The sequence below is a fragment of the Gavialis gangeticus genome, unplaced genomic scaffold (genome assembly GCF_001723915.1).
Source record: "Gavialis gangeticus isolate Ggan-Ray unplaced genomic scaffold, GavGan_comp1, whole genome shotgun sequence".
Classification (NCBI taxonomy): domain Eukaryota; kingdom Metazoa; phylum Chordata; order Crocodylia; family Gavialidae; genus Gavialis; species Gavialis gangeticus.
Window position 1 is genome coordinate 24664454 of NW_017728995.1, and position 16055 is coordinate 24680508.

The 16055-nt window shown below is 42.7% G+C and overlaps 1 long non-coding RNA gene across 1 annotated transcript in view; it reads right to left on the bottom strand.

Annotated features, from left to right (window-relative positions):
• LOC109288009 overlaps window positions 1–6641 on the bottom strand; it is a 19474-nt gene extending 12833 nt beyond the window's left edge. The window contains exons 1-2 of the long non-coding RNA XR_002095045.1: window positions 6196–6641; window positions 3178–3182 (exon numbers count right to left, since the gene is read on the bottom strand). This is a non-coding gene — a long non-coding RNA (uncharacterized LOC109288009). The remainder of the gene's footprint in view (window positions 1–3177; window positions 3183–6195) is intronic.
• Between the last annotated feature and the right edge of the window lie 9414 nt (window positions 6642–16055).

The window sequence follows — 16055 nt, forward strand, 5'->3', positions numbered from 1 at the left end:
CTTGAAAAACTCCTTCACAGTCAGGGTGTCCAGACTGGAATCAACTCCCTCCAGAGGTGGTGCGATCACCTACCCTGGAAATCTTCAAGAGGAGACTGGACAGTCACCTTGCTGGGGCCACCTAACCCCAGTTGTCTTCCTGCCTACAGCGGGGGGGCTGGACCCGATGATCTGCAAGGTGCCTTCCAGCCCCTAACATCTATGAATCTATTAATCAAAATTTTAAGCCTCACAGTCTCACTAAAACCTTTAACCATGCAAGAGTTTTCTTTGAATTATATACACAGAAATAAGACGTGCGTACACTCATATATAAACTGGCAATGGTGAAGACCTAGTTTTAGTATAAAGACCTAAACATATGTGAGGTTACTGATGGACTACAGTTGCTTATTTTCGCCCAGGCATATTCCTGTGTTAAGTCTCATTTTTCTAATGCTTTTCACTTCGAAGACCTAGAAACACTTAAAAATGGCTGAGCTGAACTGTTCTTGCAGAGAGAACTTAATTCACCTCTAGGAAATCTGTAGGATTTCCCTTGCATTTTGTTCAAGTTAAACTCTTAGAAAAGTAGACTACCAGATCAACACCTACACAGGGATGTTATAGATCTCCTTCATATCACAGGGCTTAAAATGGCATATGATTCCTTCAAGCCCAATTTCTAGATGAAAAGGCTCCTTTCAACTATCAAAGATGATGTCCCTTAGAGAATCATGCTGTGCTTCTCTTGCCCACTCCTTTGAGAAGCTATATCAGGAAACCTCCTGTTATTAGTCACATGAAAATAACAAATATTCCCCAGCGCTGAGCTGACGTCAAGGAACACATTTTAAAGGGTCCGTCTAGCATAGCTGAAAGGCTTGTTACAAACTACGACGTAGGGGCACCCACATCAGACAAGTACAGAGGAATATCTGGCATAAGAAATAACGGGAAGAGCACAGTAGTAGGCCTAAGGGTGTGGAAGCATGCTGCTCACCAAGGGTTTTGCTTAGAGAACGTGTTTGCAGTAATTATAACAGCCAACCAAGGCATCAAAACAAGTCTGAAAAGGACATGACTAAAGTAGGAATTCAAAACTTAGCTACAGTGCATTTCTTAACATTCAAAATGATATTTTGGCATACAAAAAGTGGAGATTATATATTTTAATTTGGTGTTAATGAAAGTGTCAGGTTACAGCAAGAAAGTGGAAGTCTTCTATTGACAGAATAGGAGTTCATGAGACATGTCAGAGTGCTCTTCCATTAACCGGCTGGTGTATGTGTATGTAAAGGTGAGAGAGAAAAAAAACCCGACAGTGAATATTTGAATTAAAAATGAATTTCCAGACAACTGCCTTTACTTCACTTTCCTGCTCACTTTCTCAAAATGTGATCCACTAAACCCTTTCTTCGCATATTTGAAGGGATTTTTGTTTATTTGTATGTCCCTCAATACTTTCTCTTCAAACTTTCTCTTAGCCGCTGGCTGTTCAACAGATATTTTTCCTGTTTGATATACTTTAATTTCCAGTCTTTTGCTTTTCTTAAGATTGAGCATCCATTCTGCAAGGATACCTGGCTGGTTTAAATAAGCTCCTCAGTGCTTTCATTGAAGTATACTGATTTTTATGTTGCCTTCCTGCTCCCTCTCTTCTTTTTAAGAGTGCACATATCTACCAAGACTCTTCTGTTATGACTGTTCTTTTATGCCAAGTACTCTCCCATGCTGAGTGCAAGGATTTCAATTTCCTCACTTTTGAGGAAAGTCTCTTTATGGTAGTTCTTACGTTAAAAGAAAAGTGTTTGAAAAGATTTAATCTCTACTCAATACAGCCTGTGCTGAAGCTGCCAATAAAGACTGCCTGTGAAATAGCACCAATTTACCCCAGAGATTAACAGGAACCAAAAAGTAACTAATGGAAAAGACCTAATAGATCACCTGGGACAACCTCCTGACAATGCCAGATTGTTCTTACAGTAATATTATGTTGTAATATTTCTCCAATCTGGTTTTAACTGTCTCAAGAGATTGAGCTTTCATTGCTTGGTCAGGAAGACTCTCAACATCAGAAGGTTTTTCATGATGTTCAGATCAAGTATTCTTTTTTAAAATTTCATCCTATTGCTCCTATACTTTTGGTAATGTGGTGTATAATTAATAGCTTATCTATAATGCCTGGTCCTCAGGTGAACAGGGGTGAACATGACCACCTGAGTTTGCAGACATGCTCTGGCCCAGAAGTTTGCCAGGGAGACAGCTCTGGGCTCATCCTCAGTGACCATTACTGAACCTTCAGCCTCCAATTTACCTTAGAGCAGGCACCCGGGACGAGCTCAGGGTAGCATCGTTCATTAACATCCTGATCTGGGGTTGCATGCAAACTCAGGCAGGCAGACTGCAGGCGAGCTGTTCTCAATCCCAACCACCCTGGGACCAGTTTGTGTAGCAGTATGAACAAGTCCACTGGACCCCAGATCTGGTTCAGCATGAGACACACCTGTGTTTTACAACATCAATACCAAATCATGCTGCCTCTTTTTTCTTTTCCCATCTGCCACAAATGTTAAATTGTCATAAATATTGTACCTTATAGAAGCAGATCACATTTATTTACCTGTTGACACTGCAGGCAAAAATTGGTCATGTATACAAATATACTGAATCACAAACTGGAAGATAAGCATTTCTAAAACCCTTATTTGACTGTATATGTGCATAAAATTAGGAAGACTGGAGCTGAGAGTTACCAAAGCATTGTCAAAGAAAAGAATGTCCCTTGCACTATGAAACATACTCAAAGTATGGGTTTCTTATTGGTACTAAGTTGAACCAAGTGGGATCACTTTTGCATGGGGTCCTTTAAAAGCTAAAGTTGGTCCAAGGCTAGGAAGGGGGAAAAGTACATGAAAAGCATAATGGCAGTTAATAGATTTTTGCTAATGTTTAAATTCATTATAATACTGAAAATAGTGAGTTATAACTAACCAAGCCCTTAGGAGGCTATGGGAATGGAGCATACAGTAGCTTAGTTAACTATTAAGAAAACAGAGTCAATTTGCATGCATGTTTTTGTGCATGTATGCAAGTAATTAGAGTTGTATGTATTCTTGTAATTAAGCTTGGTACATTAAGGTAAGAATGCATCTCACATTACAAAATTGCTGTATCTAATTAGCTTCAAACAGCAACAGTATCTCTTCTAACAACATCTTGTTTGGATGGAGACCTGAGACAGATTCACTCTAATATGTCAATAGTCCATATTTAGTATATAGTAGAATTAAAAATGAGAAAATAAGAACATATGATGACTCCTTCACCTTTAAACTCAATGGCAAGGCATATATTTTGCCAGCTTTACACTGACACTTTCCTCCAAGACAGTTAACATGCAAAAGCATAGTGCTTGCATAAGAAATAGAGCAGGCAAACTGCGGGAGTGATGGAAGGATACTTCCTTGTACAAAAAAATAAAGATTTTTTTAACTAAAACACCAGTTGCAAGACTGAACAATTCTGGAACACAAGGGACTCATTTGTAAGCCCTCTCTCTCTCTGCAAAGATTCTTCTGTTGGAGAGACATGGCATCTGGTGTTACAACTAGCCAAGCACAGCAAAGAAACCTGAAAAGTGTAACAGTTCTGTGAGTCAGGTGAGGAAAGAAGATGACTTGAAACACTTGATACCAGAGGGAACTAAATCCTACCTGTAAGTCAGAACCTAAACCTCGTACACCTGCTGGTCAAACAGATGAGGCAGGGAATGAAGCAAGGCTCTCTGGAAATGCACTTAACCCAATTCACGTACAGGAGCTTTTGCGGACCTTTGCACTAGATATTAGAACTGACTGAAAAAATACCAATTATTTTTCAAAGGAAATTTAGAGGAATTTTTTTTTTTTAATTTTTGTTATGTATCCTGATTTTTTCTGGGTATTTTCAATTACAAAAATAATAAACATTTATCAGTTTTAAAAATTCATTTTCAGTAACAATTTTTTAATTCTTTTTTTTTTTTTACCATAGACAAACATTTTAGTGGAAATTTTGTGTTTCCATGTGTTCACTCAAAAAAAAAAACTATAAAAAATTGTCCAATTTGATGACAAAGCATTTTTCAGTGAAATTACTATTTGACTGAAACACTGTCTTTTCACTAAACCAGCTCTAGCACGTGTCCTGCACACACTATTTCTCGTTTTGATTCTGATCTTTTCTCTATTTTTTTTAAAAAATGGACTACATACCTCAATTTATCTTGTTCTCTTGGAATTGTATGACAAACCATCCAAAGTGGGGAAACAGCCAAAAAAATTAAACTGCCAGACACCTAATAGGGATTAGATGGATTAGGAATGGGGCAAATTGAGGGAGATAACAAAAGAGACAGTCAGAGAGCTTTTGTTGGGTCTGAATGAATTCAAGTCAGCTAGGCCGGATGAGCTTCATTCCAGGGTCCTGAAAGAACTGGCAGCCAAGATCTTGGAGCCCTTGGCCATGATCTTCATGAAGCTGTGGAAGATGGGGTGGGTATTAGAGGGATTGGAAGAGGGCCAGCATAGTACCCCTCTTTAAAACAGTCAAGAAGGAGGACCCAGGGAACTACAGAGTAGTTAGTGTCACCTCAATACCTGGGAAGCATATCCTAAGGAAGGCTAGCAAGCATCTGGAGGAGGAAGGGCTGATTGCAAGCAGCCAGCCTGGAGTTATGACACACAAAACATGTCTAACAAACCTGATCTCCTTCTTTGATGAAGTAACGGCTTGAGTGGATGAAGGGAAGACTGTGGATATAGTGTATCTGGACTTCGGCATGGCTTTTGACAAGGTCCCATATGACCTTCTCATAAAGAAATTGAAGAAATGTGGGCTGGATAAAACTACTGCAAGGTGGATAGGTAACTGGCTCAATAGCCACAAGGAAAGTGTAATTATTAATGGGTCCGTGTCAAAATGTCAGGTGGTTTGGAGTGGAGTCCCATAGGGGTCTGTCCTGGGCCCGGTGTTGTTCAACATGTTTATTAACAATTTGGTTGCTGATATAGAAAGGCTCTCGAGCAAGTTTGTGGACAACACAAAACTGGGAAGGATTGTGAACGTATTGGAGGATGTGAGTGCAATTCAGATGGATCTTGACAGATTGGAAAGTTGGGCTAGAGCTAACAGGATGAAGTTCAATGTGGACAAATGCAAGGTGCTACACCTTGGGAAGAATAATCAAAAACACAAATACAAAATGAGGGACATCTGACAGGATGGCAGCTCTGTGGAAAAGGACTTGTGAGCCTTGGTAGACCACAGACTTAATATGAATCTGCGTGTGATGCAGTCAGACAAAAGGCGGTTTGGGGCTGTATTAATAAGAGCATTAGGTGCAAGAAACAGGAGGTGATAGTGCCTCTACCCAGCACTGGTTAGGCCTCATCTGAAGTACTATATGCTGTTCTGGGCCCCACATTTTAAAATGGACATGGAGGAGCTAGAGAGGGTCCAGAGGTTGGCAAACAAAGATGATCAAGGGCTTGGAGGGCAAGTCCCGTGAGAAGAGGCTGACAGAGCTACGCATGTTCTGCTTGCACAAAAGGTGTTTAAGAAGGGACATGATAGCAATCTTCAAATACTTGAAGGGGTGCCATAAAGAAGAGGGAAAGCACCTTTTATCTCTTTCGGCAGAGAGGAGGATGCGGACCAATGGCTTGAAGTTGCAGCAAAGTCAATTTAGATTGGATATCTAGAAAAACTTCTTCACTTAGATCAGTGAGGCTGTGGAACAGACTGCCTAGGGAAGTTGTGGACTCTCCATTACTGGAGGTGTTCAAGAAGAGGTTAGATAGCACTGCTCATGGATGATCTAAGTGTAGCTATGCCTATTTTCTACCATGGGTATTTCCCATGCTTCTGGGCTCTTATTGCCCCCGGTCTCCACTTTTTTTTGTCAGGGTGCTTTTTAAGCCTCCCCAGAGGCATTGGGTATGGCTACAGCTAAGGCTGAGGACTTCATCTGGGGTGTGATGGTTCTCCTGCTGGGAGCAAAGCTGGAGGTTCATGGCTAGAGGGTCTTGCCCCTCTGCTTAGGGTCAGACTGATTGCCATATATGGGGTCAGGAAGGAATTTTACCCTGGTCAAATTGGTAGAGACTGTGGGGGGTTTTGCGTTCCTCAGTAGGAGGTGTGTGGCCTTCTACCCAGGACCACTGGTGTGCATACTGACAACATTTTATAGAAGCAGGACATTGGCTGCTGTGATTCCCCTGCTTTCCCTATGGCAGGTGAGGGTGTCAGGTTTATATTGTGCCAGGGTTGAGGGATGTCTTCTGTAGAATTTAGATTATGGCTGTATAGCATGGTTTGGACAGGAATGACCCTGCCTCAGGCAGGGCGTTGAGCTAGATGACCTCTGGAAGTCCCTTCCAGCCCTACTTCTTTATGACTCTATAACCTTTCATCTCAAAGAAGAGGTAGTGAAATAATTATTGAGTCTGGAGTCAAGCCTGTGTAGGATACTGGGTCACAAATGCACAGGGCTATAATCTATTCCCATAGGCATGCTGGGTTTAAAAGTTCCAAACTTCTGGGCACATGGAAAAGTGCTTGTGAAAAGTGCTGATTTGAAGGGGTTTTAAATGACCAACTGTTCACTGCCCGGGGTGGTAGCACAGTGTACCTGCCTTTTGGAGATCTCTTCCTGCTAGCCAACTCATTCCCTCTGGCTCTGCCCTCCACTTTCTTGTCCTCCCCCCTCTCCAGTCTGTACTGTGATCTGCCACAACTGATGGAACAAATGCACAGGGAAAGGCTTCCCTTGGGTGAGGAGACTCTTAGACATTGTGGTCTGTCTGTGGACGAGAGCCCATCTGCCCTCAGCCTAATTTTTCTCTACTTGTGCCTACCAGCTCAGAGCCTACTATTCAGGGCCACAAGCTTTAGGTGCAGTGTGCATATCGCAGTCTTGAGGGCCTGCCACCACATGTCCTGCCACCAGCTCTTCCAGTCTCTATATTCTACCTTCACACTCAACATTTGAGGTTTGGGGTACCCTTTCCCATGGCCTCCGCCTCCCTACGGTCACAGATCAGGCCACTGGGGTTGAGGATCACCCATATTCCTGGGCTTTGACTTGAGTCAAAATCCAAAATGACTGACTTCATGTTTGTCTCAAACCCCAGCCAAAACCAAAAAACACAAACCAATTCCAGAACTTATCTTGTTCCCAACATGAAGTTTCTTGTCTTCTCTGCCTGGCTGCCATCTAGAACCCTTTCTCCCCAGCTCTGACCTCTGTTCCTCTGCCTCTCTGGAGGGAGCAACTTTCTCTGGGACCCTTATAGCCAGGCTGCCTTTCTGGCCTATGGCTTTAGTTTATAAAGGGTGATGCAGGTCACTTGACTCTTCCATTTCCACCCTGGGGTCTTCAGGGGCTGACTGCACCTACACCCAGTGGCCATCTTGTTTAAAAAATTCCTCAACCTGCTAGTGGGCTGCAGTAGCACCCAGAAACATGAGTAACCATGACCAAATAATGTAGGGACTGTCTAAGGAGAGAAAGTGAGAGCAAGAGGGCTGAACACACCTAAGGCAGGAAGGGAAACCCCAAGAGGGCAAAGCAGGAAGTGAAAGAGAAAAGGGTGGTGGGGGAAACCCAAGCACCCTCACCCCTCTAATAATGGGGTAGGGACCCCCGTTACACCAACACACAAGGGATGTTTGAGGAAGACTGGAGATATAGGGATGCTAGGCTGGGAGGAGAGAACAATTTTCATTAGGTTTCCAGCATTGCCTTTGTATCTCTTCATCTCTTCTTGTGTTTCTGCACTCTGTTATACAGATTGCCACAGTTTTGCTTAAGCTGAAAGTATCACACTCTTCTCAGAGCCCCTGAACACTGCTTCTACGTCTCTCCTTTTTCCCTTTCAAGGTGTTTTGTATTTTTAAATGGTATCAAAATCTTTTTTGGAACTCTATCCTTTCCACAACATAATGTCTCTTAAATCCCACAGCATCCTTTAGTGCCTTATTTATGAAGGCTCCATCTGCATCTGAAGACTTACAAAGCCAAAGAAAGTCCCACGGATTGGTCCAATGCGGAGAGGCTCCAGGTGTAAAAAGAGCCCTGGAGTTGAACCATGAGGGAGAGAGGAAGGAGCACCAGCGCTGCCAGTGGATTCTCTCCCTGCATCCAGAACAGAGGTTGTGGGTCCCTATGAACGACTGGCACCAAGTAAGGCTGTGAGAGCCCATCCCATGGCTGGGGCACCCAGAGGGTGCCAGCGTGCACACTCACCTGCTGCCTGGAAGCTGGAGACTCTTTCTGGGACAGGAAAAATCCAGCTGACAGTACAGGAGCAGCACCAGACAGGTTAAGGAGCCTAGGTGCAACCCTGCCCTTGCCTACCCTCCATGTTGCCAGCAGGGACACACAGGTCAGCTGGGATTGAAGGAGCACAGCCCAATGGGCATTGCCGGGACCCGCTGGAGGGAAGAACCTGTTCAGGAATCCATCAGTCCCATGTGCCATGCTTGAGCAGCCATGGACCCAAAACCTCCCAGTGGGGAAGTACCAAAACCACGAGTATAACATGGGTATGAGGAAATGCTTCACAGGACATTACAACACATGACCAAGCACTTACTAGCCTGAGGTACCAGTTCAACCTGGGTATACCCACAACATGGAACCCCATGGGAACTGAGCACACCACTTCTCAAGGAGCCCTAAGTGCTGAGGTGAAGTGTTGGATGCGGCAGGCATCATTGCCCTGCCCACTGCACCATTCAAACTGCTTTAGTTATAGTTTTGTTCATTTACCATTTTGTTAAATAGCAAAGCCATAGCCATATTCCTGCAGATAGCCATAAGAGCAGGCTCTATGTGGGAGCAACGACACCCTTAGCTCATCCAGACATCATTGAGGCTGATCCGTAGCACCCAAGAGGAAAGGTGTGGGGTATAGGGGAAAAGAAGCCCTACAGAAGAAGTGCCAACTGAGTTGCCCAGGGTCTGGGGGAAACCACTAAACAACACTCCCAGGTAAAACCTCCTACAACACCAAGTCGTAGCAGACAAGTAGACCTCAGTGTGGCGTAACTAAACAGGCAGGACAGACTAGCGATGTCACAGCAAGCATGAGCCTGCTACAGGGAGGATAAGATGCAGATAAAGGGTGGCAGATGTTACAGTTACTCTTTTTTCAGTTCTTGATACTCACTTCCTACATTACCTTCCATTATTACTCCAGTAGTAGGAGATGCCAGTTTCTTTAACTATCTCAACTGGAGCTACCCTACTTCTCAACGTAGCAAGTTAATTTTGTACCATATGTAAATTCTCTCTCAGGAACACTACTGTCTACAGCACTCCATCTGTTGTATTTGCCTCGTCCTAGGGCTGTTAACTAGTTGTCAGATGTAACAAAAGCAGGCTCCAAAAGTGAGCAATCTTGCTCTCAAACACTTGCTAGTAAATGCAATGACCCAGCAGGTTGGGTAGTCTGTAGGGCCAGATGGGTCACCCATGGGGAAAGAATCTAGGACAAAAAAAATCTCAAATCATTTAATCCCTACAAATTAAACTAAAAGTCCATTAACTGAAAGAGCAGACTCAAGCATCTTATGTTCTCCAACCACTGAAGTAGAATAAAAACACACTTGGTTAACAGGGAAATAAAAACATAAAATAGAAGTACGATTGAGGGCAACATTGCGGGATGACTTCTCTTTAGGGACTTCCATCAACTCAGGGGCTACACACTTTTGTAAAGTGCTTTGAAATGTAAGGGGAAATTCCCTACACAAGTATTGAGTATTGTCCTCTTATTATCGATATCCTCCATTGTATAGACATCAGTTCCCCATATACAAACTAGGTATCAGTTCAATCCCATCTTGTATTTTGTTGCTCTTTCGAATTGTGCAGCACATGCATGCCCCACCTGTAAGAGGTTTCAGACTTCTGCTACTCTTGGATAGGGAAATACTGGTGTATTTTCCTTGCTGACATTCAAGTTCTGCAACAACACTGATTTTAAAAACTAAAATCCTTCTACAAAATTTTTTGTAAAGGAATCTTGAAAAGAATTTTAAGACACGTGTCCTGTGCACTTCAAAGGGAAAACTCGAAGCAATCATTCTGAAATCCTTAAACACAAAACCTGTCCTAAAATACACATGGAAGACTGAGTGCACCCTGACCGCAGTAATGCATGCTGAGCACCGACAGCTAAAGGTGGAAGCCGTGAGACAGCACCATGCCTACGGTGTTTCTAGTTTAGAAGCAAATGCCAAGACCTTACACGGCAGACCCAGACCTTTACTGCAGTTTACTCAGTGATCATGCTGGATGTATCTTTTTCAAATTCAGCCTGCACTTCCTAATATGGACTACTGTCACACTTCTCATAGAAGCACAGTCCATTAAAATGACCATACAGATAGAAAGAAGAGTGAGAAAGGTCACAAGAGTGCCCCCCCCCCCACCCCAAATGACAGCTGGTAGCAACCCACTGGGAAAAAGACACAAACACTAGGTATCCAGGCTTCAACCACTATGGAGCAGATGTCAGTATCTGACAGGGAGGTCAAAGAGATGTAAACAGCTGCAGAAACAATTCCCAGCTCCACAGCAGGCAGCCTGCAAAAGACAGACAGGGAGTCTGCCAAGCAAGAGATATACACTAGTGTCAGCCTGAAGACAGAAGCAGCTATGGCAAAGCCACACAGGGCAGGTCACTCAGTACTCAACAGAATATATCTACACACATGCTGTCATACATTTAAAGTACCCAAGAACTAGCCCAGCCATTCTTGATCAGGGTGCCATGAGATACCTTTAAGAGGGATGTAGGGTGCTGCACAATATTAGCACTGTCAGGTGTGCAACCATCTGCACGATTCACAAGATAAACCCAGAGATTTCAAATAGGAATCCATAGTGTCTACAATTGAAAGCTAAGAGCTAGCCTTGAATCTAACAAGGGGTGTCTTGAGTCTAAAAGGTTGAGGAAAATTTCCCTGGCCCCACTTAATGCAAAAAAGGGAGTGGAAAAGTCCTGTGTGTGCTGAACAGAGGCTACCCAGATGCACGTGAAAATCCTGGGATGGCTATCTATCCTCCTGGAGCAGACAGAGGTAGTTAGCTATGGTAGTTAGGTAGTTAGTAGAGGTAGTTAGGTAGTCTGAAGTCAGGCAGAAGGCAGGGTAGAGCTGCACCTTATAAGCTAATTAAGTCAAAGCTGCATAAGCTTCTGTTGGCCCAGGATCACTTCATCAGATGCATATACATATATACAGATGCTCTGCACTGCTTCTGATGAAGTGAAATTGGGCTTACAAAAGTTTATGCATCTCTAATTTAGTTAGTCTGCAAGGTGCATCTCTGCCCTGCCTTCTCTTTTCCCTCCTTCATCCATCCTCCTATTTAGGCATTTATGCCTTGCTTATTACTATGGTACCTGAGTACCTAGCCTGATTACTCATGCTTCTGGGACAAGTATCTCTGTGTGGGTAGTTATGCAGGAGTTTTGTAGGAATTCACAGACAGGCAGAATAAGGACAGACTAATACATCAAAAACAGTGAAGACAAATATGAGACTGGTACACGTTACTTCATAATCTTCATCTGTTCTATAAAAAACAGCATTTTTTCCACTGATACCAGAAAATAAAACCCAAATCACTAAATGTTATGGGGATTTAGTTTAAATTCCCCACAACACTGAACTGGGACTCAGACGTACATTCTAGGTTTGGCTTTGCCACTGGTCAGCTGGTTGACCTTGGTCAACTCACTTTTCCTTTCTGTGCTTCAGCTTCTGTCGAATGATGCAATTTCAGACCTAAATCTACAAGCCTCTAGTTTTAAACAAATTCCCTCTGTGTATTCCATCGGCTTCCTCTGTCTGTTATTAAGACTACAGATGTTTAAGCATTCAGATGGGCAAATTACCATTTCAAGCCGCTAAAAAAAAACAGCAGAGTCATTGGGTCAATTGTTTTAAATATCTCCTAGGCTTCTCTATGAGCAGAAATTATCCTCAGTTCCACATGTTACAGCTTTTCCTTGACATTTCCACCACACCTTTCAATTGATTTTAATCTTTTTATTATAGACCTTTCTTCAAAAAAGACAGGAAAACAGAGTCCTACTTCCCAGCAGCTTGTAACATGCCTAAAATGTGAAGCTAAAATGAGTGAAGGACTCTTTTCCTATAGCCTTCTGATAAAACTTTTGATGAAGCAAACATATTCTCTTTGTTAAGAATAAACTTCTCTTTGAACGAAGCATTGGTACAGCACACCGGGTTGAAAATTAGAAAAATCTTTCTTAGAAATGCAGCTGAATGAAAACTCAACCCAACCTATAAATTACAACCTAAACTTCCTGAATTGGATTCTTTGGTCTGGTAGCTGAAATGCTCTGTGCAAATCCGGGTCAAAAAGCAGCCTACATTTTAACTTAACTGGCCAATGGAGAATTTTCCACCCATAGGAGAATTCTTTGGCGATGTACAACCGCTGAAATAACTCCTCCACTAACTGCCTCCCCAATGCCCTCAGTTTAGGAAGTGTGGACAGCAAAAGGAGCATAACTAGGGTGACAAATGCTTTGTAAGTACACAGAAGAATCCCCACTGGGAAAGTGTCTTTGTAACCTCTCTCGGCTAGTGGTTGACAGACTCTGAAATTGTAAAGGTTTATATCCCTTAACATGTTAATCTAATCTTTTAGTGCATTGTTATTATGTTCCATCTTCCCATCCCACAGCTACAGGCAGCAGAGTAGAAGGCTCTACTTTCAGATTATGTGCGAGAAAGATAGCAAAGGGTAGGAGAAGCCTGCAGTTGTAACAGCGAGATTTTTCACAGACAGCTTCAGCAAGATTTACCTTTCCTACCTTCCAAAAAATGCTCAACAATTTCAAGCAGCACGAAAGGGAGGATCCTTGCTGAAGAGATCAAGATGCTTCAAGAATAATTTGATCAAATTTTCAAAGGATTTTAAAAGCATCTTTTTTAATGACAGAAGGCATTTTAAGAGTTAATACTGAAGGTCTCACTCACTGCAGTCAGTGGAGCTGACTCTCCTATGTCACACTGAGGTTATTAATAACACAATTATACTGTTGCAATCATATGTGCCCCTCTTTGTTCCTTGTTATTGCACCACAACACAATAGTTTGCAGACCTATTTTGGCTGAACTTGGATAAGCGGAGGATAAAATTCAGTTAGATCCAAATTTTATGATGGAGTGTTATTGAATTTCAATAGAGCACTGCTGAATGACACAGACAATGCAATTATGTAAGAAGATTGCTCTTTGCACAAGCCTTCTTAGAAGTACTTCTATTTGGGAGCAAATTTTTAATATTACAAAACTAAATGCATTTAAACATTGCTATCGCCGAATAGATCTAATCTACTTTTCCTAATGCTGAAATCTTCTGGGAAGAGTTGAGCCTCTCATATACCTGCGACAACATCAGAAATAAAGCGAGATATCAGAGTTGGTTCAGACAAGTCAATGCAGAGAATTAGAGTTAGTCTTCTCATAAATATTCCTCCTCTTGGAAGCCGGTGGAGCATATTCTCTTTCTCTGCATAGTGCGCAAGGCTATAAAATAACTGATCTGTGTGACATCTTGCACAAATATATATATAATATAGATCTATCTATCTATCTATCTATCTGTCTAAAGTGAAGATTGCAGTCTTCTAGCAAACTGCAAAAGTGGTCTCTATGCTTATAACATGTCTCAGTCCAATCTAATCTGTGTGCGTATGTATGCATGAATATTTTTCCAAACTGCTGCTTTGTTTAACAGTGTATGGCTATGACCTTGAAGCTCAGGGTACATCATTTTTTATTCTATTCAATATCCTCACACATGGATATCTACAATCGTTATAAAAAAAAATCTCTAGTCTGGGAGAAAAAAAGGGACCTCAACTGCTCAGTTTCTAAATTAAGCTACATGTGAAGTTAAAAATAGCTTTTCAGCCTGGAGATGCTACGTTGCCTGAATTTAAATGGCCTGTTTCTTTCTCTGACAGATAACATTTACAGTGCACTCTGTAGCAAAAAATTGCTTTGTGAAAGCAACCTAAATTTTTCTCAGTTCAATCTGTAGATCATCAAAGAAGACACAATTAAATAAATACAACAACTATTCTCACCACCACATATATCAATTTTCCAGGACAGAATAATATTTCTTGCATTTTGATAGTTCTGAAGGATGCATGTGTGTCATTCTTCCTCATTTTTTCTGCAGATGGTTTTAGTAATTAATCTAGATTGACTAAGAATCCAGCAGCTGAAATGCAATTGGCTTTCTGCAATCCTAGGTGATAATGCCTACATCTTCCACCCTATTTTGTGCAATGATTTTTTTCTTGTGAGATCTTTCCAGATATTTCAGAGTACTTGAGTCTTTTTTTTTTTTAAGCTGCAGTCCAAAATTCTATTCCTCTACATAAAAGCTTTCTGGGATGATTTTCCCAAAGTGCAGAATAAAAGACAACAGAAGAAACTACAGACTAGACCCCATATTCTCCTCTGTATTGCTGCAGAGCTAACACAGATGTCACTGCCCAACCCTCTTGGGTAAGCCTCTGTTGCCAGGTAGGAGCTATGGTCAAAGGAGGCAAAAGACTGGCAGGTCAGGACTGATGGAGCTGTGCTCACGACTTAAACTGCTCTTGTTAGTTGCGCTGAGTAAGAGTGGTCTGGCCTACACTACACAATTCTTCCAGGAACCTATGAATGCCCTGACAGCTGGTCTAGCATCTCTAATAGGAGGAACTAGATAAAGGCGCCATAGCAAAGACAAACTTTTTTTGTGACACTTAATGGGCAGTAGACTAATTGCTGTAATGTGCTAATGCGGCGTAGAACAGTCCACTGCGCATTAAGGTATCTCATGCAGACGTGCCCAGTGAGCAGTAGACAGTTTCTGCCACCATCTGGTAGGCAATAGAAAGCATGGAAAGTCACACCATAGTTTCTGTCACCCGCCATGGCTCCATTAACAACTGGAGGCTTTGGGGGTGAACTGTGCATCTTGCTGGCCCAGCTGCTATAGCAGAGCTGTGGGTCTTGGCAAGAGTTGCACAGGTGTAGCGAATACTCTGGTGGTTTCCCCATGGGGGTTGCTGTCCTCATGATGAAAGTTTCATCATTTAGACCTGCCCAATGTTCACAGTGATAATATCACAGGAATCAGAGAAGTAAGAAAATCTGTTAGGTCACCTACTCCACTTACTGTTCCACCTTGGATGGGAGGATTTTCCATGGTAATTTTCCTGTGTGCTGCATCCAGTTTAGTTTTAAAATGTTTCAAGCACTAGGGCTTCTACTCTTTCATTTGGGAAACTACTAGCTTTTCCCAATATTCATTCGAAAATCCCCCTTGTCATAATTTCATCCCTTTATGAGCATTAAAGCTAATCAAATGTGCTTCTTCATTTTAGGAAAGAAGAAATTTTTCTAATGTGCAAAAATGCAACCTGAAGTCTTTCCTACTAAGACGAAGCCTTCTTTCTCCCTCAACATCATGCCACATATTTCATGTGAGCACCCCCAAGAAGTACTGTAGCAACACTCAGACATAAAAAAAATGAAAGACAAGATGGGTGTAACTTGGCCCTTTGTGGCTCTGGCCCTTTAAGGAAAAATAAAACCAAAAAACCCCAAACTCACCGCCCCTGCCAGCGGGGGACAATCCCCGCTGCCTCCCGCTGCTCCACAGCATGTGGGGGGCTCTGCATTAGCCCCCCAAAGCCACTGCAGGAGCAGTGAATCCTGGGGATTTTCTCTTTTTTTTTTTCTTAAAGGGCTGGAGCTGGCCCAGGCAGGGAACCCATGGGGGGCTGAGGCAGTGAGGGGGGGGTCAAGGGGCTACTGCAGAGCCCCCCATGTAGTGTGGGGCAGTGGGATCACCCCCCCACCCAGCAGCATCCGGTGAGCACCAGGGATTTTTTTATACATGCCAGGAGTTGGGGCGGGCAGGGCACCTGTGGTGGGGCTGGGGGGTGGGCGGAGGTCGGGAGGGCTGGGGGAGCAGGCAGGGG